At 39.6% G+C, this 27,866-nt stretch overlaps 1 long non-coding RNA gene across 1 annotated transcript in view; it reads left to right on the top strand.

The window, feature by feature from the left end:
• The window catches only part of LOC120567081, a 95,710-nt gene extending 68,621 nt beyond the window's left edge, over nucleotides 1-27,089 (top strand). Inside the window, exon 3 of the long non-coding RNA XR_005640516.1 lies at nucleotides 26,776-27,089. This is a non-coding gene — a long non-coding RNA (uncharacterized LOC120567081). The remainder of the gene's footprint in view (nucleotides 1-26,775) is intronic.
• Nucleotides 27,090-27,866: the final 777 nt, after the last annotated feature.

Genomic DNA, 27,866 nt, shown 5'->3' with positions numbered 1-27,866 from the left:
CATAGTTGTCCTTGGGCCAAAATTCTGCATCAAGTATCACAACTCATTTAACGCAAGAAAATATGACTAATGCATTCATTACTCAAAGCACTTATGCATGATTTGATGACACAACTTATATCTAAATGTCTAATGAAGCTAATGTCACAGACTTGGATATGTTAATTGATTTAAGTATCAAAATGCGTCAAATGCAGACAAATCAAGAAAGGTCATGGTGTTGTGAGTTGAGTTAGTCATATTAAAATATATGGAGCAGAGAATCTGTAATATTGAAGCTCTGGTGTAATGTATAATGTGTGAACAGGGCCATGATCCTGCAAAATGAAAATACACAGCATGGCTCCGTTGTACACGTCAAAGTTAACAAACGTACACTGTCACTGCTGAGCACTTAGCTCCGAGTGTAAATCTCTGCAGCTTTCCTCGTCTGTTGTACACAGACGAGCTGAGAGCTGTACAATTCTCTGTGTGACTTCAGGAAATGTGTTGCCTCTCGCTGAGTCGTGTCTGGGTGTTCAGACTCTCAAAGCCCCTCCCCTGTACTAGCACCTCGACATTCTCATGCAGGTAAATACTAGCGGCATCTACTCTGATTGCCACCGTCGCTAGACTGAAGTGACAGGCGAAGACAGCAGCACAGTGAAAAGATTATGCACAAAGCCTCCTGTGACGAGTTCAAAGCCATCTGTTGGTGAGGCAAACCTCAGCGACAAAACTTACAAAAATTAATAATTACGACAGACGGAGAGCAGCACAGCACTGACAAGTTCCCCCACTCTACCCTTTAACATGAAGAGATATGTGAAGACTCAGTGATGAGTTCAAGTGAGGAAGCTCAGCTTTCAAAATGTTCCTCTGCGACTTTTACCCTTTCAACACAGAGCTGTTTATTTTCTGTGGAAAAATATGTCGAGGTATAGCATAAATAAACTATTCATTTCCAACACACATTTTCAGAGAATGGTGTTGGAATGCAAATATCACTAAAATTTAAGAAAATTAGATTTAAAAGCTTTAATTTAAGATGTATTGTCACATTCATAGATTTATAAATAAGTATGAAATAAGTATTTTAAAAAAGAATAAAGTATAAACCTTACAAACCTGTACAATGAAAGTCCAATGTCCACAACTTAAACATTTTTTTCTTTACTATCATGGAAGATGTAGAAAACCAGAAAATATTTAAATGAGCAGCTGGGACCAGTACATTTTCCCTGTGACTATAAATCAATTATCACATTTTTTTTTTCATGTACCTAATTATTTCAGCTCTAGTGTTAAATGTAACACAGTGCATACATACAATTATACTTTGATAATAACTGCATTCACATATTAATTATATAATATTTAAGTTTGATATATTTAATATCAGTATTTAATAAATCACATCACAGTGAAAACAGTGACCCTTTGCAACTGGGAAAATACAGAATACTACTTGAAATATACAACTCTAAGCATTTGTTTCCAAGTATTGTGTATAAAGGTCATCATAAGTAATTGGTCTATCTGTGTATTACAACCAGAAACACACATTTTTCCACTGTAATGATTGTTTTAAAGGATAAGTGTAGCCTGGAAATCCAGACCCAAATCCGAAAGATTATGGGTCTGGCAATGAGTAATGAAAATGGCCCAACTCGAGGGGCGGCACCAAGCATGCATTTCACTGCACGCAGTTGGAAAACACTACGACCAATCACAACAATACACAGGGTGACGTATCCAGAGCGTACCCATACGCTTAGCTACCAGTGGAGCTAACTGGTAGATTAAACTCTTGCCGTATCCAGTCGGCAAAACGGCAACAAAAAAAAGGTGAGGTTTTATTAATTCCATTTTTAACCAATTATAACTATTTTCACCATAAAGTTAATTGACTGTATCATAAATGTTGCTGCAAATCACTTGATTCAGACTAATCACTTATTGGGGTTCAGCTTCTCCTGTGACTCACACATTCAATTAGTGATTTTACTTTTATTCATTAACACAATTGAATGTGCGTACATGCGGAAGGTTAATCGTATTTGACAGTTTTATCATTTCTGTTCATCGCATCGGTTTCTGCAGCAGCCCCAAGTAAAAAGTGTCTCTTTTTAGTCTATAAAGATGAGGAGCTGGCTTTCAACAGCCACATTAAATACCATATACGTGCCAACTTAAATTAAGCCTCTAGTTATGTGCATTTAAAAAAAAATAAAACACATCCAGCACATTAGCTTTAATAGCTGCAGTCACATGTATTTAGGAGAATGCATAATTTGCTGGCAGATGTGAGAGTCTCAGTTGCACAACAGAAGGTACAGTAGAGGCCTCTTCAGGGGTGATGTGGGTGTTATTTCCAGCTTAGTTTGAGACCGAAAAGGAACACAACAGATACACAGTAATGTTATTAAACCGCTCCACTGCCTCCAGTGTTTTCATCTACCACTATAAAACCATGTTCTTTAATGTAAGGTCATTTAATTTATCCCTTGAGCTTGATATAGCCAAAAAGATAAGGAGTTTTTGGCTAACACTGGATTAGAAAATCTGGAAGGGGAAAGTGAATAAAAAATTAAAAAAAAGATTTCATCAACTTTAACTAACTCTTTTAGTGTTCTACTGTAAGGAATAACAAAGTGAAAAAAGAAGGCCAGCCTATAAGATGAAGATCTAAATCAATGAAGAATAATGGTTTAATTTAAATCATTAAAGCATCATATGTTTTGATAATCATAATATCTGTAAGGAATTAAGAAATGCTGGACTGTGGCTTATTCTAAAAACCAGTAGTTGAACGTGAAACCTGTAAGTACTTTTACTCGGGGACAATTTGGGTTTTAAAAACATTGTATTTTTAACAACACAGACGTACTCTATATGTCTTTTTGACAGCTACGGTTACCATTTACTTGGCAAACTGAAGGGACACTGCAGAGATTTTACAGAAAGGGCAGTTTACTCATCATGAAGTTGTATTAAAGTTGTATGATGTCTTCCGTGGCTCTGGAGGAGCTTTCCAAACTCTTGCATAATACATTACGTAATAATTTCACAGTCTTGATCAACACGTTCTGACTCCCAAAACGACATACATGAGCGTTCTATTTAACGACCGTACCACGTGATTGTAACACTTGACCGCGGTGGCAGTTTTAATCACGTAGTTAACGTTAATATCTTGTAGCTGGGGAGTGCACCCCCTGTGGATCGTGCGGCTGACCGTACCACTGTCACTGCAGGGCCGTGTGGTCCCGCTGGGCAAGACATTCTCACTCCAATCGCGTCAAAAAGTGGCACTTGTCAGGTGCCTTTGGTGTTTCTTATTGAAGCAAAAAGTCTCCTTGAACCATATTTAGATACTCTTAGATGGAACTCTTGGCGTCACTTTTTGACGCTCTGGGTCGGGACGTACGTTTAACTGAAAAGATCGTGGGTGGGGTTAGAAAATGTACGTTTCAGGGACACGCGGGACAAGAATGGGACCCAAACCCCAGCCTCCTGGGTGAAAGTCCTTTTGTTTGACCCATCCACCACCCCAGCCAACCTCCTTACGGGGATTTTCAGTCTTTCATACTATTTGCTACCGTTGTCGCTCTTAATACTGCGCTGCTGTGCCTTTTTGAACATGATGTCTGTGTGGACAGACCATGACCTGCCTTAATTGATTTTTTGGCCACTTGGGGCCGAATCAAGCTGTAAATGCTACGCTGTAACCGTATTACAGTTTAAGTGTATACAGTGAACCTGATAGGAAACAGTTGCTTTACAAATCCACAAGACATGGAGCAACATAAGCCTTCATTTGGAGTTGTGTTTCTGTCCTCCTGATGAATCTACCGTAAGTCCAATATTCACTCTCATTTTAGCTCTGCTTTGCTCCAACAACACCTGAGGGAAATATCTGACCTTCCAGCTGCTAAATGATCCACTACGTTTACCAGCTAATCGCTGACTTTGTCTGTCTGGTGTGAGTAGCGTGCAGTGGGTCCATTGGGGTTTTTTAATATAGCCGCCTGCTGCTGGAAACGGGGTTGCTGAGAGCGATGAAAAACACAGTCACTAACACAATGAGCTGAAAGACGGCATAAAGCCCTGTAGAGCGGAGGGGAACTGCAGAGTCTGGTGATAATTATCTGTGGGTTCATCCCTGGTACACATGCCGGCATTGATCCGTTGAGAATATAAAAATATTGATATTAGTGGACCTTTTAAGGAATTCTGTGATTTATTCTGAAAACCATCCCATGTCAGCTGCATAAACATACGATTTAAACGTACTACATCTGCCATTTTTAAATCATTCTTGTACTGTGTTTGTTGCTTTTCAGAGAAGACTTAGACACACCCTTGCCCTCAATAAAATTCCACATTTGTAAAGGTTTAGCAGATTCAAAAGAATTGTCTGTTTTCTTCGATATCCAATATAAAAAAAAACATAAGCGGTAATACCAGACGGGTTCATTTTGACCCAACCTTTCATACAGAACCGCTTCAGCTCAGCAGGCGTGAAATTCTTGTTTTCGAAACCCGACACATTCCAATGTGATTTAGGTCCGTACTTTGACAAGGCCGTTTCAAAACTTTAAATTATTCTTCTTCAGTCACACTCAATTGGTTGTGTTCCTCTGATCATTTTCTTGCCATGAGACCAATTTATACCTCAACTGCTTCTATTCCCTGTGAGGAAAATCTGTGATTCTTTTTTTTTTTTTTCTTTAGAGCAGGATTCATCCAATAATACAAGTCACCCAGCTTTCATCATCCCTTAGCTGTATCTCTTCTGCCATGAGTGATCCATGCCATCAGTGACTTCTTCTCATAATCCACTGGAACTTTATTTTCCTGAGAGTATCCTGATGCTTTTTTTATTCATGTTTTATGCAGCGTTTAGTGGGTTTTGCCTGGAAGTTGTTGTGAGGCCTGTTTTTTTTCCAACTCACTTGAAAGATTTTCATTTGCTTTTGGAAATATTTTGGGAGACTGATATGTGATTGGTATTTGGGGTGTTCTAACTCCCAGAGCTTAGAGTAACCTTGAGTCTCAGTGTTCAAGTATTCTTATGAACGGGTCCATATGATATTGTATGAAAATGTATGCACACCAAAACATATGATATCCTACGAAATTAGGAGACTGGCGGCTGGTCTTTTGATGCCGGGTGGCTACTAGCTCCATGGCACCGAGCGGCAGTTGCTAGTTGTTTAAGCCGCTACAGAGCTTTGTGATGCCAGCTACAGACCGACGTTTTATCAGCGGTAGTTGGTGGTTCAGTTAGCCGAAAATAGGTGACTTTGAGCCAGGTACAAAGCACCGCGAGCTGCCAGTCATTTCGGCGGACATTACGGTTAAATTAAGTCCACAAAATATGAGCATTTTGCTGCCACGAAAGTTAAAGGTCCCATGGCATGAACATTTCACTTTATGAGGTTTTTTAACATTAATATGCGTTCCCCCAGCCTGCCTATGGTCCCCCAGTGGCTAGAAATGGCGATAGGCGTAAACCGAGCCCTGGGTATCCTGCTCTGCCTTTGAGAAAATGAAAGCTCAGATGGGCCGATCTGGAATCTTGCTCCTTATGAGGTCATAAGGAGGAAGGTTACCTCCACTTTCTCTGCTTTGCCCACCCAGAGAATTTGGCCCACCCATGAGAGAGAGACATCATGGCTTTCAAACGAGCAAAGTGACAGTTGGTCAAGGCCACACCCCCACCCTCCACCTTGCCCCCCCCCCTCTCTCCTCCTCAATAGCTACAGACACAGAAATTGCACATCCTAAGGAAAGCTCATTGTGGGACTGGCTCTAGTGGCTGTAATTCTGCACCAAGGCGGAATTTCGGGAAAGAGACTTGAGATACAGTATTAGGGGATCACTAAGGCCTATATAAAAGCATCCAAGAGCAACATGTCACAGGACCTTTAAGATTAGAAAAAAAATTGTGGTTTGGATTCAAACACTCCTAAGAAACCCGCATTTCCTGGGTGAAAGGTTTAAGTTTTGCTCGGTAAGCCAACTCCACTCTCTGGCATAGAAAGTCCTGTATGTTAACGCCCACCCATAGCCCCGACCTCCTTCCTTCACAGCCAGCCACGTTCTTATACAGCGCCCATCTATCTAGTGAATAAACAAAACTAAAACGTGGAATGCTACGAATTACAGTGTTTAACATTTCGTAGCTTTTTGAATGAATGGTTTATGAGAACAGGCTGCAGTGTTATCTGTCATTTTAAACAAAGATCTTGAAAGAAAAAAAGTAAAATGGCTTGAGGAAAGTCAGTTTAAGTGGACTAATTATTAGCCTAAGGAAGCTTAAAGTTCCAATTCTCTAAACTTTTAAAAGTGAATAAATGTACATGTTGGTTTGTGGACAAGTACTGCATATTCCTACAGTATGTGGTTGTATGCATGCAGTGCATGTGCAAACTGCCACCTACAGAGGTCACCATTGTCATACAAATTATTGATAAGTTATGTAAGGCAGGGAATGAACCTATGACATTTTTTACTTGACAAATGAGTGATTCATAATTTATTTTTAATAAATGAAATAGATTCCATTTCTATATACTTCCTTCTCCTGACAAAGGAATGTAGAAATATGGGACAGATTGTACATGTGTATGTGTGTGTTTGTGTAGAGTATACACAGGCCATATGTTTTATTTGTTTTGTGCATTTTACATAAATACTTTGCTCTCAGGTAAAGTATTACTCCCTCTGGTGGCCATCTTTGAGATCCAAACACTCCTTAACAGTAGTGGCTGTTAAAGAGTGGTTTCTTCTTAGCAGACTAATCACAGTGAACAAACCACCATGGTCTTGTTGACATCATTTTGTTTGTACATCTCCTGGAATTCAGCTCTAGTAGTTGCCAAATATTTAAGGTCTGGTAACTTTAAGGTGTTGGAGGGGACATTACCACCTCAGAAAAAGATGTTAGCTCCTTGTGGTGCTTGCAGACATCTGTAGCTGAAAATCAATGTAAACTGAATCACTGAAGCCTGTTAAAGGGCTGTCTTCAGCACTGAGTCTCCCCTAGTCCTCTAAATTCATCCTTAACCCCTTAACACTCCTGTAAAATTAGCCAAAAACGCATATCCAAGGCATACCCATAGTAAATTGGAAGCTGTTCTTGAACCATTTGTTCTACATGCATGTTTATGGTTTCATTTGAAAGGTAATACTCTGAGGCTTCTTTCCCAATTACTGTAAGTGCTATTGGCTTTGAGTAATAGAAGTTTGAATATACTGGAAAATATTTTTTTTATGTCCGTCTGCATTATTTTTTATAGGAAAATGCCTGTAGATGACTTTTGCTGGGACCTATTAGTCTGAAAACACAATGGGGCTATAGCAAGAAGGCTTACATAGTCCCAGTTGAAATCTCATATCAATATCTCATAAAATGAATATTTTACACCCGTTTTTGTATGGGTATATGTCTAGGCGTTTACGAAAACGGCCATTTTGGTGACCCTAAAAGGACCCTTGGGAATGATGGTCACATACCTAGACTAAAAAGACTGCTACCCATGAACATTTGACATTACAGTTATCATTCAGGGCTCTATTGAAAGGTTACATTAAGAGCTATCCTATCTCATATCCAGAATCACTGTCAGTATTTCTGACAAAGAGTAACAGAAGCATAAACACAATAAATTGCAGTTTTGTAACTTTGTCTGTAAAAAAAGTCAAAACAAGTGGTAAGGTGGAAAAGTAGTGTATAAAAGTGTATAAACAAAATATTTACAGCTATTAACATATCTAAATACACATATTTACAATTATGTATGTACAGGTTATCTGCTACATGAGACAAAGCACAAAGAACGTTTGAAGAAACAAAAATGACCTTTTGGTAAAAAATGTCTAAGTGCTATGGTGGAAAAAGTAGTGCAAAAAAGCATTACTATATAACTATTTACACATCTAAATCCACATATATTTACAGGTTATTGGCAACATGCCAGAGATTGTAAAAATCGCAAGTGACAAAGCACAAAGGACATTTGAAGACCCATAAAGGAACCGTTGGTAAAAGCCACTAAATAAACCTGTATGGAAAATGAGCACCTCTGCTGATGTGTTAAATTTGTTAACGATCATATGACATGAGACTACACCATCTCTCCATCTCTCTGCGCTCATAAACAAAAAAGTCCCATGTATAACCGTTCCTGGAGTCTGCCAGAACAAAGAGTTTACAACCCCAGCGAACAGGCTTGTTTTTCATATACTGTTTCAGACCAGTGCAGGCTTTTGAGGCAACCATTCGCTCATCAATGGCGATTTCCTGGCCAGGGTGATAGTTTCTTCTGCAGGAGTCCCTCATCTCCTCGTAGAGCGGCTTTATCTTACCAAGACGGTCGTAGGCTCCTGTGCCTCTCCTTTCATCATTAGCAGCATCACAGAGCTGCTGAGGTGAAGGGACTGGGAGATCCTGGGAGATCCTGAGGAACTTTTTACCAGTCATTAACAGTCTCGGGAACGGCAAGTTATAAAGATGACCCCCACGCCAGTAATCAGTGAAAGAAAAGCATTTGCAAACATGCAAACATGTCCTGCAATGTCAGATCAATCCATGGGATAGAGGGTGTTGAATGATGTGTTGAGCCACAGTTGTTGGTGTTTTTGAAGTATTGTCTTCAAAACAGAGTTGGTAAAAAAAGAGTTGAAACAACTGTAGGGCTGTGTACGTAGCAGTACGTATGAGCTGGGGTCCTGGGACATTTCTGGGTCTGAAGGTGGGCTGTGGTGGTCAGAGTGCAGGGGCCATTTTGATAGTAGATACCGGCAAAAAAATATATGCAAACAAAATTTACTCCAGGAAATACAGTAAAATATTAAATAACTGCCGCAAAATTTGAAATTTAAAAACAGCTGTCCGTGGATATATTTTAATGTCATAATATGTTTGGACTAAATTGTTTACCGGATTTGATCGTCTGGACCTTTGTCAATGTAACAAGACCGTTTTTGTTAGAATATTATGGATCTGTGGATTACAATGAGGCTTCAAAGGTGAGTTACCTCAATTTTGTAGTTGTTTGTTACTCAGACATAGGCGATGATTGTACCTGCTGTTGTTATCGTGTCTTGAAATAGTTTGTATCAGTGAAATCACAAGAGTTGTAGCTTTCCAAAGATGTGTTGCATGAGTAACTACTTAAAAATAGGAGTTGTATACATAGCATCACGTGTTAAAAAGACGCCGGGTTAACTAAAGAAAATAATCATAAATCTAATATTATAATTGTTAATATCACAAATGTACAGTTTATATTTGTACCATAGACTAATATTTTTAAAAGAACTGTTCTAAAAAAATCTGATTTTATTTATTTTTTTAATACGTTGTAAAAAGGTTATGGGTGAAACTTGCACTGCATAGATTCAGCGATAGGGTAAAATTATGTGTATTTCAGGTTAAACCAGACAAATGCACCCTTTGTGTCCTTTTCTTTCTGTACCCAGCCCTGCTGTTACGTTAACTTTTGTTTAAACTCTGCTTTCGCTCCCAAATAAATCATTTCTATAGCTAATTTTATATGGATATGGAAGTAACTTATTTAGGAAACTCATCTGTCTTCGTTCTCAACTCAGCAGTACACACACACACACACACACACACACACACACACACACACACACACACACACACACACACACACACACACACAATGTGGCGACTACAAAGTACACAACCTTGGAAGTTTCTGCAGAGGTGAAATCACAAACTGGCCCGAGTGGTCAACTGGGAAACCACACTAATGAGCCTTGAAGTGATTGGTACGAGACTCATGGGATGAGGCAAGCGTGTGCGTGTGCGTGTGCGTGTGCGTGTATGTGTGGAGTGAACATTTCCCCCCCACACAGCTGGTGATGGTTGCCATGAGAAGCAACAGGGGCAGATGGTAACCCAGCCTGGACAACACTTTTACACGTACAAAAACATACATGACAACGAGTTTGTGTTTAGGATTTATTTCATACTAATGTTTTTCTGTGGTTTTGTGCTTTCTATTAATTAAGGCGTAGTGTACTCTTTACAGGTGATCAGTTTAAACATGAGACTAAGCTCCAAAGAAAACAATCTGGGCGCCGTTCATTAGCTTCTGTTTGGCACCAGCCGTTAAGGGTGTGGTTCCCTTGGGCAATAGGAACACACACACACACACACACACTATTTTACTTGTGAAGAGCATTGTATGGAACCATCCACGTTATTTTTTTTGACAATTTGATTGAAAGAAACCCACATTTCTGATAAAGAAACGTATTAAAAATGGGTGAAATTTGACCCGAAGGACAACAGGAGGGTTAAGTGAGCATCATTAACAGAAGAAAGCATTTCTTGTGCTTCTCTTGTGGTTTTCCCTCATCAGTCTGGTAAGACTGCCTCAGTCTATCTTCATACCCTCATATCAATATCTTTCAAACACAACAACAGTGTGTTGTGTTGTCTTTGTTTATCTTTGCACAGTAGAAAGCTTAGGCTTCATTTTGAAATGACTTCTAGTAAAAAATATGCATATTGGTAAACCGCCACCTATAAGACCATTACATAATTTTGTGTCTGTGCTTTTGATGTTCGAGAGAGTACAGAGCCACAGCTGAGCCTCGGGGCTTTGGCTCCAGAAGTGTGGCAATTGATTTGGCCCAATGTACTAGGTCAGACTGTGGAATCACACACACACACAAACACACACACAAAGACAACGGTAAGAAAGAGAGACAAAAACGAGAGAGGCACGCAAGGAGAGGAACAAAGAAATGCCTAAATATAAAAGGTGTTTTTATGTGGTTATGCCCCACTAAATGAAAAATAAATCTTTTTTCATTTCCCTGTTAGTCCCTTTCCTTCTCTACCACCTCCAAGGATAGTATGTGGTTGATCTTTGACCTCTCTTAAGGAGTGCATGCAAAAACATACTTCTACGTCTAGACATCAAGAAAGAATGACTTTACCCTAAATTAATGTTACCTAGATACAGTAAGGATGAATGCATAATGAAAAGATCTTTTTGAAGGTTATATGCAGACACTGCAACTGTATAACATTTGTATTGTTTTGATCTGTGCATGCTCAGAATGACACATATGAAGGTGCAAGAGCTTATCTGTAAAATCTTCTGGAATTGTGTGTGGGTGCACATGCTGTATATGCACATTACTGTAGATATAAGGTTGAGAAATAATTTTGATTAGCAGACCGTATGATCCACTTTTGCTGTAGTGCTGTTAATGATTTAGTCAGTTACCATCTTGACTAAAATCACTTTCTGTGACCCAGATTAAGCTGAATTTAGCTGTGTTCCAATGACACCAGAGTGGCGTGTGTTTGTCTGTGTGTCCTATAAAGCATAGAGGACAAGAAATGATGGAGGGGCAGGTTTCGTAATTTCAGGCTTTGACGAGTGTGAAGCTCGTCCCAGCCCATGGGTGTGGGTGTGGGTGGGTGGTTGTGTGATTGAAGTGGTTGAAGTGATGCAATGTGACTGTATAACCAAGTTCACTTCCACACATATTTACCCTCTCATACTTGCAAAGAAAGACTTTCTGAGTAACACACACACACACACACACACACACACACACACACACACACACACACACTGGGCTGCCATCTGTTCTCACCAGTCAAGCTGTCTTGGCGGCCCCTCAGGCCTGGGACACAATCAATGACTCTCCCTCTTTTTCTCTCACACACTCACACAGGCACTCACCAGCCATGTGCAGGCCAACAGACTGAGAGGTCATAATCACTGGCACTGAACTAAGTCACTACTCTGCTGCTCTCCAGAAAAAAGGGAAACATGATTATTGAGCATCTTTCTACTATGTTTTCATGATCTGTGCTTTAAAAAGATGGATATTGTGTCAAATAATATAAGCAGGTTAAAAAAATCTATGTATGGATTTAGCCTCCTGTCATAAAATGACAATAGTTATGTTTTGCCCCCTAGTGTGACGTGTCCTTCAAGAAAGTTATATCCCTTTTTGTTATGTTGCTGATAAACATGTTTAATCTGATTTTCCCACAGGCATTTCACTTCTATCTAAAAACGTTTACTATGTTTGCTCTGGAACTTATGCATCAACATTAGATCTTCCTCATGAGATTTACAAGGCAGAATTTTTGGCGTCCACATTTATTTATTGTTCATTTATGATTAACATTAGATTTATTAAACTGATGAAACCATATGAGACACTTAGGTGTTCTCAGGGACAAACTGTTTTCAGTGTGTGTGTTTTTTAAAGATTTAAACAGGAACTGTTTGCAGAACTAGGTTACTCCATTCAGAGTCTTCTGTTTGTCCTTCACAATGACCATAACCCTAGGCATCACCCAACTCTGTTTACAGGAGAAAAGTGACCTTTATGTACTTCTTTTTGGAATGATTGCACGAAAAGTGATAGAACACACAAACACATGCACACTGCCAACTCTTGTGATCTTTAATGATGGTGTCTTGTAATAGCCATTATCAATTACATCAGATTTTGATAATAGAGATGAGTAATTATTAAAGACAGCTAATAATTGGCAGAGATTTAATAAAAAGCTATGGTGTTGAGGTAATATATCACAAAGTCAATTCTCAGTGTTCCATTTTGCTTTTGGTTACATGAACATAATGAGCGTGCATGCGTGAAATCAAAAAGTAACCCTGAGTGGTTTTGATGTTATTGTCACATAGAAGAGTCCCACGCTCTGTATGACACTCTGCGTGAACCCAGGGTTACACACACACACACACACACACACACACACACACACACACACACACACACACACACACACACACACACACACACACACACACACACACACACACTCATGCCCTCTTTTAGGCACAGTAATGCACACACAAGCTCAAACAGACACTTAGTGCCAGCAGCACATTGAGCTTCAATGGCTAACAGAGTGTTTTTGAAGTGTGTTTTTTGTATTCATGGTAACTCCTGTTGACAATAACAAAAGGCTACAGAACGTTGACACACATGATTGATTAGCTGGGCATATTCCCACAGGTCAAAACCACTGCTGTAAAAAGGGATTTAGTGTCTTTAAATGTTATGATTTTATCTTTAGAATTATATTTGCTCCCGCATAAATGTGTTTTGAATTAACCGCATTGTTAACTCTCCAAACAAGATTAGGAATTTCTGTACAAATGCCACAGCAAACATGCTATCACTTGTGTACAAGGCGCATATGGACTTTGGGCTGTCAGTGTGAAACTGCAGTTACAATATCGTTGCTGTTTAATGGAAGACTACGTCAAAAAGCAAGTCTGTTTTATTGTTTATTTTGTGTACATTTCCCAATTGGTCCCCTTTGGAAGTTCCAAAAAGATATTGCTATTGCTAGCCTGACGTTACACCGTATACATTTTATTGTGTTAGAGGTTCATTAACGAAAACAACTTTTTAAAGCTTTAGTGCGTAACTTTTTTATATTAATGGACGTCCGTTACATTCAAGCCATTGCCAAATGAGTTGCAACAAAGCTAATTAAGACTATCCGCTCCACACAACTCTCTGTATTTCTCAGTATGGCTGTGTTCAACAGATTGTGTCATCCCGCGACTTTCGCGTGCAGAAACTCGAGTGAAGACAATTACCTCTTCTGAAGAGTCCATGTTTTTTTTAACCCTCCGTATCCTCTTTGGCTACTAGCAACTGCGCGGAGGAGGGGTGGGGGACTGTGAGCGATCACAGAAGGCTTGTATCATGTGGACACGCCGACAGTGTTGTTGTCATTACTGAGAATCCCTCATGGGGGCGACAGAGACTACGCACTATAGTTTTAATAAGCTGAAGCAACTGAATTAGAGTTAATATTTTTTTTTTTTATCTAATTGCCTGTTAGTGTGGCCTACAGGCTGCCGTGAACATTTTTGATACTGCTGTTTGTAATTACTGCCTGACATGTGGCATCAGACAAAATCATTTTCCAATGGCATAGTGCAAACCTATGAATTTGTGTCTTGTCGGGAAACACTGGTCAGTCCCTCCAGGATTTCGCAGCCTTTTTTTGAGATTGTTGCGGCCCAAAATGCCTGATTTTGCGGGAGCTTTTGGAAAAAATTTCGATAAAAGTTGCAATGTCTTTTGTATGTTTGTTGCAATTAAGTTGTGGGAGATGGAGAAAGTTGCAAAAAAGGTTAAGATTTTTGTTTTTTGTATAGTTTTTTAAAAATAAAAAGGAAACTTGTTTTGGGGAGAATAAAATGACTCTAGGCTGAGTTTTCTTAGTAACCCTACCAAAAAGGCTCAGGATGCTGCAAATATTGGTATAATTTGAAAATGGCTGGTGGATTTAAGACAAAAAATAATTTATTGAATGAATCAAATTTGAACATATGTGTCAGTGGCTTGTTGATCTTTACATTGTTAGTTAATTTCCTATCCTGGCCTGGGACACATTCACACGATTTGGAGGTCGAATACCCAATAAAGAGGGAATAATGAGTCTAATTTAATCACTGGTTTAATGTGTCTCATATATATGTTATCGAGATATGTTCAGAGGTGAATTAAGTAGATATTATAGGCTATACTTAAAGCTTTTATCTGTGATTGCTATAGTGTCCCATCAATTTAACTGTCATAGGATGACTGATTTTTCATGGTGGATCGTGTTGGTTAGCCTGAACTGTATTCGAGCACCAGCATCCAGTGTTGCTCAACACCAATCATTAAATGGAGCTTTAATGACTAAAATAACCAAATACTGAACACACAGTTTGATAAAGCACTTATTGGACTTTTGTCCTCAATTTAGGTCATCCTGTACGTCTCATCTCCAGTTTTTCCTGCATCTACCGGGTGTGATTGTGTGTGTTCTTGTGTGTGTGTCAGTCACGGGGGGGAACTGAGCAGCCCCGCCCACTGCAGAGAGCCGACAGGAAATAGCATCTTTCAGCAACTTTATAGTGAGAAAACAATACAGCATACATTGATGTTAAAATGTATACAGGTTGGCAGGACAGTCATAAATGATTTGCATGGTCTTTCGCTGTACGTTTTGTTGGTAAATGTGAGATGTTCGAGTCACACACATCTCGTCTTACAAGGAAATGAATTTGGCGCCATACGCGTGACATCAACCCGTTCTCACTCCCGCTTGGTCAGTGGCTCTCAGAGTCACATACTAACGCAAAGTCTGGCACGTGGGACTGCTGGGATTGGTTGAAGTTGCGGGAAACTCAAGTTATTGGTAAAATTTGCTGAAAAGTTGCGGTGATTGGTCAAAATTGGGAGTTGCATCAAAGTGATTGGTTGAATTTGCGCGAGGGACTGAATGGTATAGGTGCCATCATTCTTTCGGTGTGCCATGGCACAATACCTTTTTTGCAACAACTACAATGGACAGATAAACAAAATAGATATACAAAAAGGTAACTACAATGGACAGATACCTTTTTGTATATCCATATTCAGTGTACGTTCAATTTCTCTCTAAGAGGCAGAAACACAAAGACTGAAAGAACAAGGGGGGGGAATATTATGGAGGTCGAATACCCAATAAAGAGGGAATAATGAGTCTAAGTTAATCGCTGGTTTAATGTGTCTCATGATATGTTCAGAGGTGAATTAGGTAGATAGTATAGGCTATATTTAAAGCTTTTATCTGTGATTGCTATAGTGTCCCATCAATGTAACCGTCATAGGATGATTGATTTTTCATGGTGGATCGTGTTGGTTAGCCTGAACTGCACTCGAGCACCAGCATCCAGTGTTGCTCTACACCAATCATTAAATGGAGCTTTAATGACTAAAATAACCAAATACTGAACATAAGAAGAAGACTGAACTTGGTACCAGGGTCTTGTTGTTGATGATCATGTTATCCCAGTGGGCAAACACATTAGCAGCAACATTAACACTCAAACACTCATCATAACCCGATGTAGCAAACCTCGTCACGTCTCACATTTCATGGAATTCTCTCAGACCTCTGTGGTCTTGGTAAGACTGTCAACAGGCTAGGTGAAATTTAGAAGAAAAATGCAGAAATTGGACATGTTATAACCTAGAAGTAATATTTTATTTAAAGGAAAATTCCGAATTATTTCAACCTGGCATATTTCCTATAAATGAGGCCATAGTGGCTCTCTGGGTCGTACGAACTTCTCACTCACCACATCTGTTGCAGAGACGTGAAACGTGGGAAGCTGAGTCTCATACAGCTTTCCAAATAAACATGGTTTTTACATAAATCTTATTTGATTGTTTATTTTCCAGCCCTTCTCTGTAGCCTCTCATTCACAGAGGGGCCCGTGGATATTTTGGTAAAGAGAAGTCAGAATTGCCATTAAAGGCATAATAAGCTGTGAAAGAAAGCAGACTTATTATAGACAAACTGAAGATTTGTTTGTTCAAATCCATACCCCAGTTTCAAGGGCATGAACACAAACTGAAATGTCAGCAGTTGGTAACTATTGGCCTGGGTATATGTATCACGTGTTGAAATAAAACCCTGCATGTGTCTGAAGGTTCCAGTTATGACTGTGACATATCCTTTATGTAGTGTTTAAGACTATTTTTTTCCTTTATGGATCCCTTAATTCATTGCCCCTCCCTCCATCACCATTGTAATGCACATAACGATTCCTATCATCTTAATCCTCTCTGCCCTTTAGGTCATTTTCCCTCTCCCTCTGTCTCTCTTGTGCATGTTATGGCTTTCCCTCCCCACCTCTCATCTTTCCCATTGTCCCTTTTCCCCTCCGTCACATATCTTATCCTCTTTCTCTATTTGTGTACCACCATCTTCCTACTCATTCTCTTTTCAGTTTCTTTCCATCTTCTCTTTCTATCTCTCTGTCTCTCTTTCAACAGCGCTTTTTGTGTTTTCTATAATCCTCTTTCTGGGATGGTTTTAATCTCCACTTTTAAGAGGCAAGTGGCCGTAGGCCTTTTGATGGCCCTCGGATAACTCTTTCTTCATGTGTATGAAAAACGGTCGGCTTGTGTATGTGTGTCTGAGTGTAAAATTCTGCCCGAAAGAGATGCTCACGTTGTATTACTCCTGTAGCACCATGTCATGGTTGGCTTCCATTAATAAATCTAAAATACAGCCTGTCAATTGACTTGTCAGTGTCAAGGTCAGGGCCACATCTCTCGCCCTCATCCCCGTTCTTTTTTTTATTTTTTGCCTTTTTTTTTTTTTTGCTCTTTCCATGTGCAGCACACCTCCACTTCATCCTTAAACTTCTTTTTTCTTTTCTTTTAGTGGACCGTGTACTTTTCTTTTTTCCCATTCTCTCTCCTTAAGGTCAACGCCAAGAAATACAGTATGTATACAGATGACATCCAGAGTTTTAAAGTGATAATTAACTGCAGACAGACATATACTGTAGATAGTCTCTAAATCTAAATGAGATGATACTTTGCTTATAAAAAAGTGAATCTAACTAACTAACATGATGGTGTATTTAAGCAAGAAATAAAGTTGGAGTGTTGCTTACTAGTTCAAGTAAAGTTGTGATCCTGTTAACCTGTCTGGTGCTGTAGTGGGTGTTTTTGTTCATTTAATCTGTAGCTCCTGTCTCCCAATGAATCTAGTCCAGAAAGTATAAAGAATAAATACATGCTCTCTTGAATGTTGCCAAATTTACATTTCTCATTAGTGTCAAAGAAATGTATAGAGCTGTCCAGCCCTTTAGCCTTTATATTATACAGACACAGACACACTTGTTGGCAGTATCAAGAATTGTGACAGTATCAAAATGGTCAGACAGCTGTATTAGACTACCTCTCTTTCTCTCTCTTTGAGTGTCTCGGTTTCTGTCTATCTAATTATCTGTGATAATGATGAGGGATTATATAAATCAGCACAAGGAGTACATTTGCTCTTAAGTGTAAAAATGTAAAGTGCCCATATTATGAAAAAAAAACTTTTTCTGGTATTTGGGGTGTTCTTTTGTGTCTCTGGTGCTTCCACACACATACAAACTTCCATCCAAAAAATCCATCCATGCTGTTTTGAGTGACGGTTTCTGAATGTGTCCTGCCTTCAGTCTCCTTGTGAGCTGTTCAAAATCGGCTCGGACTGTGACGTCACAATCCGAAACGAGCTGACTAACCGCAACCGTTAGCTCTTAGCGTTAGCATGCTAACACTAATGCTAACACTAGCATGGTACCTCGTTCTCAATAGCAAAGCACTGCTACAATGCACACAAGTTCACCATAATCTACAAAAGAACTACTTACATGTGCTCCCTCATTTAGAAGTCTCCCAGCTAATCCTGCCTTGTAACTGACTGAAGTTGGAGAAACAGCCTGTCTTTTACTTCTATAGAGCTAGCTAGCTGACATGATCTACATCTGAGCTACTGAGCATGTGCGAGTGCAATCAAAGATAGTACAGAAGAAGAAGATGAAAAGAGGTCTCACTCTGTAGCTAAAACAGAAACCAGGTGAAAAGAGGATCTACAGCAGTGAGAGAGAGCTGTGCAGTACAACAAAAATATGGTGTTTTTTGAAAATTAAACCATGTAAACCTATTCTGGTACAACCTTAAAATACAATTATGAACCTGAAAATGAGTATAATATGGGCGCTTTAACAAATAACACATTTCTCACAAAAAAGACATTTACTCGTTTAATTCTGATTGGATGTCACTGATAACTATTTGATAAGACATTACTTATGTCTAAATTATTTCTTATCGCCCTTTAATTTCAACTGGTTGCATGAAGAAAACAACCAGCAAGTGCTTGTTAAATTGTGTTAGTTGTCAGTTGAAGACAAACACCGTTAACATACAGTTTGGGGCGTTATGACTACGGTCTGTTACATGCTAATTGATCAACTGTATCATTATAAGCCATCTACAGTTTCTTTTTCATAGAAGTAGAAGTTGTTATTTGACAAGGCTGACCCTTAACTCTGGACCTCATTACTCTGTCAGTGTACACACACACACACACACAAACACACACACACACACACACACACACACACACACACACAACCAGAGTCCAGGCTGGGTTTCTGGACTTCATTAGTTTTCCAATTAGCTGCTGTCATCTGTCGACCTTGGTTACTTGGGGCAACCAAGGCACCACAGCTAATTCTCTGCCCTGATTTGTCTCACAGGGAACAGATGGACTTCCTGTTTTCTTTCCAGGGGATAGTCAAAATGATTCCTTACTGTGAACGTTCAAATGTTTTCTTTTTCTCCTAAAGTTAGAAAACATGACATTAAAAGAAATATAAGACCAACAACATTTGAAGATGTAATGAATAATATAATAACCTTAAATAATAATTTCTACCGTAGCAGGGTGGTTTATGACTCAATGGTTTAAACCTGCAAACGTAATTGAAACTCCATCGTTGTAGTATGAATAAGTGGTTTAGGGTTTTACTCATCTTCTGACTGCTGATATTCTTACCACAGTTGTTACTGAAGTCTTTCTGTAAAAGCATTTTGCCCCCCAGTTCTTAACTGTAGTTAAAACTTAAAATGCAAAGTGCTGAAATGCAGCACCAATATGGCATCCAGTACATAACAAGTTAAGATGTTATTCCACTGTAAATTCAGGAGGAGAAACCTGAGATAATCAAGACGTTGATGTTAGTCTCAGCCAATCAACATAGTTGAATGCAGTTTAGGAGGTGGTTTATAAGAAACATAACAACATGGTTGTCAAGGGTGTGTGTATGTTTGTTTGCATTTTGAGGTTCTTATTCACACACCTAAGTGATTATGTATTATGTTATAACTTGGTGTGGAAAAACTGTTTATTGCCATCAGGTTTAAAACTGGATTTTGAGGTGTGGCAAACAGTCACAGACAAGCTCATCCAAACCCACATATACACATGTCAGCCATAAAACTGCTATATACACATAAATAATCTATACAAACAAGTCATTTATCAGCTGTATATTTTATATGTAACTGTGGTGCGATATCAGTGTTATAATTTGTTGTATACTGGTTTTGTCTGTTTTGTAAAGAACATAACTTCATGTAATCATTTACTTTTTTGCTCAGGTTCTTAGTTCATATTGGTTGCATTTGACTGTTGAGCTCTCATTGCAGTAAACCATAAAGTATTTTATAATTTCCCTCCCACCACCTGCTTAATGTATATTTAATGAATCACAATTCACAGAATGTAAAGTAAACTATGATAATACAGAGGGAGTCCCTTTGTATTGAGTCTGAATAATCAGTTTCACACACATGCACAGGCACAAAGTCATACACAAACAAGTGTGAATCCACTTGCACATATCAGGACACAAACACAGATACACACAGGGAAATGTGACAGGACTCAATTTTTTTTACTGTACAAATGCTACCAAAAGCTAAAAAGGATTTGTGAGTGTAAGTGGGAGTAGTTTTGCTGGTAGTCTGGACCAAAGTGGTGGACCATTCCTAAAAGATTTTTGGATACACAGTTAAATCTCTTTATATCCTGTGGTTTTAAATATGAACTGTATTAGCATTATATGGACTTAAAGCTGTGTTTGAGGTTTGTAGGTATTGCACTTTATGAAGGCCTTCTTCTTCAGTCTGGTATAATATTTCTTCCCCGTTGTTAGATATGACATGTACCGTATTGGTCCGAATATAAGACGAACCTGATAGACTCCTGTCAATCTCTTGGAAGCGGCCACTTTGAGGACCACGGTAAGATTTTCTCTGGCGGTTTGCATTTTTAGACGGTGTATCATCTCCATGACAACACCTCGTTGTGCTTTCGTTCTAACTTTAGACTGCGACAGCTGAGTCGCAGTGCAACCATTAGCTGGCTTGAGTCCAGCTGAGACTTTGTTCGAGACAATCGCTGTGTCTCTCCATGTTTCAGGCCCTGGCACTAGCTAGCTGTGAGGGATGGTGACTCGCTTCAGTTAGGAGGGCAACACACATTTTACTCGTTTCGTGTTGTTTTGGGTGTATTAACCAGTCCTTCCAGAAAAACGCGGAGTTTTTTTGTGATTATTGCGGGCAAAAATCCTTGATTATGCGGCACGTTTTCTTAAAAAATGCGATGGAATATGCGGGATATTTATGCAATTTTATGCGATGAAATTGCGGGAACTTGCAAAAAATGCGGGAACTTGCAAAAAATGCGGGAACTTGCAAAAACTGCGGTTTGATGAAAAAATTATTCCCCCAACACCCTGCTTTTTTTAAACTTAATTTCCAAGAATAGTTTACAGATATTCAGTCATTGCAATAAGTAAACAAATAAGATACAAAAATATATACAAATAATATAATATTAAAGTAAAAATAAAAGTAATAGACTAAACAGAGGGAAATAAAAGATACAAAAGAGACAGACTTTCAAAAATCGTTAATAATATAGACAGCAGGAGCACTTAAAGAAATTTGAGTAGACATCAGATATTAAGATAGCTTTCTGATACCAACTTAAGAGACTCAAAGTACATGTCAAATTCAACCTCCAACACCCATAGACAGTATGCCAACACCCTGCTTTTCGATGATGTTCACGTCGCGTAATTATGTCACTTCATAACGTTCCCATGGCAACAGGGGAAAATGGCTGCTGTTGTGTGACGTAAACGCAACATTTTTTCAACTTTCTGCTAAGATATATGTGACTTTTTTGCAACGAAAATGCGGGGATTATGAAATCATGCAAGCACCGCATATTTTGCGTGGAAATCGGCAATTTATGCGGCGAAAGTGCGGCATATTTGAAAAAATGCGACCCCCGCATGAATATGCGGACTTTGGCTGATTATGCATTGAATTATGCGATCGAATAATCGCGTTTTTCTGGAGGGACTGATTAACATAAAAAAGCCTAGACCCCAAATATAAGACAAACCCACTTTTTAAGACATATTTCCAGAAGAAAAAAAAAGTCTTATTCTGACAGTCCGTCCAGGATTCCACGGTCTGTTTTTGAGATTGTTGCGGCCCAAAATGCCCGATTTTGCAGGAGCTGTTATAAAATATTGCGATAAAAGTTGCAATGTCTTTTGTATTTTAAAAGTTGTGATATTTTTTTTTTGTATAGTTCAATCAAGAGAGGCTTCCTTGCAATTATGAACATTTATTGTACTGACAACCATGTAAATGTAACGAGTCTCTGGAGATTGGACTCCATCGAAACCAAATGTCATAAAGGGTTAATGAAACCCAAACATATCCCCCGATGGAGTCCAGACACTGGTGGTGGCGATGAAGGTGCACAGGAACCACCGACAGCCAAGCACAGACGAGACCCAAGGCCGTGGCCGTGACCACCAAGGGGGTAAGCGAGCGTCTGGAATGCGTAGCTCCTATGGCGCCATTTTGATGCTAATAAGTGATCACCCACCGTTAGCATCCCATTGACTCCCATTCATTTTGACGTCACTTTGACAGCGAATAACTTTACATCTGAACCGTTTAAAGACTCTTTGTCCATTGTTTATTTCTAAAGAAACATGACAATGTATAAAAGGCTCCATTACCTTGTACCTCACGTTATGGTACGACGTTTTTGTAAAAATAGGCTAACGATTGTGTCATAACCAAGTGACTTACTGTCGCACAGTAGAGGAATTACCGTATAGTACAGGAGAAGCTCGCAGGCAGTTTCGACTTACGTTAGCTGTTTAGATTTAATTACTAATGTTAACTAGCATGTTAGTGATCAATAATTAGCCTGTGCCCATGTTATCTCCTTACATATACCTATACTCTCCGTCTCTGCAAGATTGGGAATGATTGAGATTTCTCTTGGCACAGCTACCAGAAGACTTTCAGACACGTTGCTCACGTCACATTTATGTTGTCTCTCTCAGTTGGAGGCTGCGCAGTAAAGCAAGTGATCACCGGAAAAGTGCTTCTAATAGCCTTCACTGGTCTCCGTCCAGAGCAATGGGGTCTGTTGGTCCGTTATATATATGTCAATGGTGACCACCAGTGGTAGAAGGGGAGGAGGCGGGACGCACTCTATTTCCTGAAACGACAACTGTCAACCGCGGAAGAGCGAGCAGATTTAAAGCAGGTTGTCATGCTGTGATAGGCTCGTGACAAATGGCCGACTCTGATTGGTTTAACTAACAACGACACAGCTGGATCTGATTTACTACTGACAAGTGACATACCATGAAACAGCTGATCATTATGAGCGATGGAAAAGGAATATGAAGTCTTCCTGTAAGAACTTACGCTGAGCTTCATTTCTTTAAAAATAAAAAGGAAACTTGTTTTGGGTAGAATCAAACTACTCTGGGCTGAGTTTTCCTAGTAACCTTACCAAAAATGGCTCAGGATGCTGCAAATGTTTGTATACTATGAAAATGGTTGGTAGATTTAAGACAAAAAATTATAATTTATTGAATGAATCAAATTTGAACATATGTGTCAGTGGCTTGTTGATCTTTACATTGTTAGTTAATTTCCTATCCTGGCCTGGGCCACACATTCATACGGTTCGATGAAGTACTTATTGGACTTTAACTTATCATTGCACTTACAATAACGAGCGTAGCTGTCCTCAATTTAGGTCATCATGTACGTCTCATCCGGTTTTTCCTGCATCCACCGTGTGTGTGTGTGTGTGTGTGTGTGTGTGTGTGTGTGTGTGTGTGTGTGTGTGTGTGTGTGTGTGTGTGTGTGTGTGTGTGTGTGTGTGTGTGTGTTTGTTTTTGTGTGTGTGTGTGTGTTTTTCGCGCGCGTGCGCCAGTCGAGGGGAACTGAGCAGCAGCCCCACCCGCTGCAGAGAGCCGACAGGATTGAAACAGCAGCAGCTTTCAGCAACTTTAGAGTGAAACATTTTTACAGCGTACATTGATGTTTAAAATGTATACAGGTTGGCAGGACGGTCTAAAATGTTTTGCATGGTCTTTTGCTGTACGTTTTGTTTGTAAATGCGAGATGTTCGAGTCACACACATCTCGTCTTCATATCAGAAACAAGGAAATTAATTTGGTGACCTACGTGTGTGACGTCAACCCGTTCTCACTCCCGCTTGGTCATTGACTCTGAGTCACACACTGATGAAAAGACTGATGGCACGTGGGACTGCTGGGATTGGTTGAAGTCGCGGTAAACTCCGGTTATTGGTAATGTTGGCGGAAAAGTTGGGGGTCGCACCAAATTCACGGTGATTGGAATTTGCGTGAATTGTTGCGATCACGACATTGCGAAATCCTGGAGGGACTGAATATGGGTATGACTTAAAATAGGGCACAATGGTGCTTTGTCATGCACGCATGGGTAGTGCACTTTCTGCTTGCATTAGATCCAAGTGTGCAGAGCCTTCTTTTCTCCATATTTTAATACTTTTAAAATGTAAAATTGTTTTTCCTCATTTGCGTTATATCAGTTACACAATATTTGGAGGGAATGTGGAGAGGAGACAATCTGAGGAGCGATAGCAGAAGTTAACAACATGAAGTGAAATTACTCTCTCTCTCTCTCTCTCTCTCTCTCTCCACCCTAGGGCACTGCCATCTGGCCCTGCCACCACTCTGCCAGTAGCATATACATGCCCATTCTTGCATCTATGCGTCCGTATTGTATTTTCATATGATTCCATCATCTCGACTCTTAATATCGCAAAGGTGCCTTTTTAAATGCATGTTGCCTCAGGTTAGAATCATTACCAAGAAGCAGTGTGTGTCTCCTTTTTCTTTGGCTTAGTTTTTTTTCGCTGTTCCCTCACAGTTTTGCTCGTCTTCTTCTTGTCTGTCCTCTTGTTTTGCCGATAGCTCTGTCTTTAATCACAGAAGCATGTGAGTGTATCACGTTACTGTTTCTCTATCAGCACAAAACAGACCTAATTACGGTGCTACAGCCCAAACAAACTATTGTGTGTGTGTGTGTGTGTGTTCCCACGTGCATGGATCTGAATCGTGAAACCAGAGTACATTATTTTTAATGTTTGCCAGTGGCTCCCAAAGCACAGTTGTGTGTGTGTGTGTGTGTGTGTGTGTGTGTGTGTGTGTGTGTGTGTGTGTGTGTGTGTGTGTGTGTGTGTGTGTGTGTGTGTGTGTGTGTGTGTGTGTGTGTGTGTGTGTGTGTGTGTTGGCTGTAATCCTAGTGGAAAGGTTGGATAAAAGTTATGACCTTCTCAACCAGACTAGGGTTAAATGAAGCTCAGCGTCAATTCTTTCAGGAAGACTTCTAAACTTCATCCACCTCTCAGATCAGCTGTTTTCGAGGGGTTCACTTTTCAGTTAAACCAACCAGAATTGGCCATGAATTCCACAACCCAATCACAGTATGGCATCTCTGCTTTAAATCTGTTTCTCTCTCTGCTGCTGTCAGCTGTCATTTCAGGCAAAGAGTGCAACCTTCCTCCTCCCCTTCCACCTCCAGTCATCATCACCCGCGGCACCCTGGGTCTTCCTCCGGCAGACCGCTCCCGTCGGCTCCTTCGGTCCGGTCTTCGGGCTCCTTCACCATCACCACCAGTGTCTAGACTCAACACGATGGAGTCTAATCTCCAAAGCCTCGTACATTTCATATTATGCATATGTACAAATAAACCTTTGCATATTTGCAACAAAGTCTCTCCTGATCGAAATAGCTTTTAATGTATTTCTCAAGTCTAAGAACAAAACACAATGTTGTTATTGTTGTGCTTCATCACAGCTGATGTCATCTCACCAGCCTCATTCATAGCCTCATTTATGAACTTCAAGCTTCATAGAGAGCTGAAGTGAAACTGGAACTCCTGGTCCTGTTCCAGAAGTAAGAAAACCTAAAAACGTATGTGGGCACCCAAAATATTACACCCCTCTCTCTCCCTCCATCTCTCTCAGTCTTCTTCTTTTTCTCTAAACTGACGTTACAGCCATCGGTCAATCAGTGGAATAGTGTGAAACCATTGACAGGACTGTGTGCGTATGCATATGACAGTTTAAGAGGGGATGGACCCACTGATTAAAAAAACTTCTCCATAGTGCAACAAGGGTATCAAACCCTCGACAGGGTATCTTTAATGCAACACCATGCCAAAAAGGAAGATAGGGAAGTCGAGAAGCTCTACATTTTTGAATGCCAAGAAATTGTTTAACTGTGTTAAAATCACAAAAGGTTCAAATTGTAATACAGTACATGCAAACTGCAGATACGTATTGACCAGAACCATGATTAAAAAAAAAAAGACCCACAATGAGTGTGTATTGAGTTACAGAAGCTCGTAGAACAGCGAGATGTCAGGACCCCAGGACTCTATATTTCAGTTTGAACTATGCATATTTTTAGAAAATGTCATTTTTAAGGATTTGAAGAACAACAGTTTCAGGAAAACTATATATTTCTTTCCCCCCCAAATGGTTTCACACAGAGGTTAGTCTTGTAACATTCACTCAGCAGGGGAGAGGCTTTAATCTCACATCAAACAACCACCTTTGAAGTTAGATGAGAAATTTAATAACTACTGCTCCGGCTCTTATAAGGGGCCGTCCAAACAGAAACGCTTTTTGGTGCAAACGCACATGTTTGGAATCGTTTTGGCCATTCGTACAAACAAATCCTGTAAACGCACTGCCTGAAGACGCAAAAAATTCAAAAACGCCGCCCTTGCGTCTTCGTTTGGACGGCGAAGCAGCATACTTATGACAAAAATCCCCAAGTGTATGTGCACTGCTCTTTTAGACAGTATTTCTACATGTTTATCTTTTGTCTCGTGTTTGTATTTATATTGTCAAGAGTGTCAGCAAATCCAGCAGGATTTGTAGATGCAAATGAGGAAGCTGGGGAAAACTAAGACATGTAAAGTGTTACTGAGCTCCTGTTTTGGCCCCTGTCTGTCTACTGCAGGTTGTCTGCCTTCACTTTGGGAAAAGGTCAGGCTTGCTTTTCTTGCCCAGCGGAGGAAAAAGAAAGAGGAGGTTTTTATAACTACAGGACTACCTTTAAAGTTGGCTGATGGATTACAGAGCTGCTGTCAAGGCTCCACTGAAAGCTTTCCATTCATATCACGGTCCTAAGCAGACAAATCTACCCTCAGCCTCATTTGCAATGTTTTTTCTAGATTAGTTTGCATGTGTAGTCTATTTACATGTTCCCTGTAGACGTTCTGTCTGTTGGACACTTTGACCACACAATGTGTCTCCAAGAGGAAAAGGAAAATAAAAAGGCTGAAATTCAAAATGAGTATTCCTGTAATTTTCAACAAATCACATAGTTTGAACATGCCACCGCCTTCATTAAAGAATGATGAATTTCAGATCTCCTCCCTCTTCCTCATGCTTATCAGAGCTGCCTTCATGTATTTCACAACAGTTTGGGGTTATTTTCCAGAAGCTGGGACAGCTTGAAGGCTGTTAACTCTTATTTACCAGGAAAAATAGCTCATGACTGATTACTAGTATTATGATTGAGTAGACTTAAGGCAAACATCCTCCTGGAGTGAACAATATTTATGTATAATCTAACAGGAATGTGATTCTCTTATCTGGAAAAAATAAGTTAAGTTTGAACTGCAGCTTCCTTTCATCATACAGTGCATTACTGCTGTCACTATTTGACACATTTTTCAATGCTACTCAGTACTTATTCACGCAAACATCTTACGTATAAGATCTAGTAATGACACCCGAGCCAGTCCCGATTGCTGATGAAAACCATGAGAAGTGGTTGAAAGGTCCAAAAAAAAAAGGAGATCATTTTGTCACACATGCCAATCTCAAGGTCATGAATGAACTATGGGGCTTGAAACATAAATTTAAAATGATACAAGCACGATATTAAAACATCCAGTTTGTGCAAAACACTCTTTAGAGGAAGAGGCTTATTACTTAGCTACTACTTAAGCTCATGTCCATGATGGCAGACTTTAAACTGAAGAAACTACACCGACATGTTATTTGGCAAAAAGATTTGTTCAACCTTGTCCTCACTGGAATTTG

This window comes from Perca fluviatilis, chromosome 10 (assembly GCF_010015445.1).
Source record: "Perca fluviatilis chromosome 10, GENO_Pfluv_1.0, whole genome shotgun sequence".
Taxonomy (NCBI): domain Eukaryota; kingdom Metazoa; phylum Chordata; class Actinopteri; order Perciformes; family Percidae; genus Perca; species Perca fluviatilis.
The sequence above is the reverse complement of the archived record's forward strand: the minus strand, read 5'-3'. Positions and strand labels throughout refer to the sequence as shown.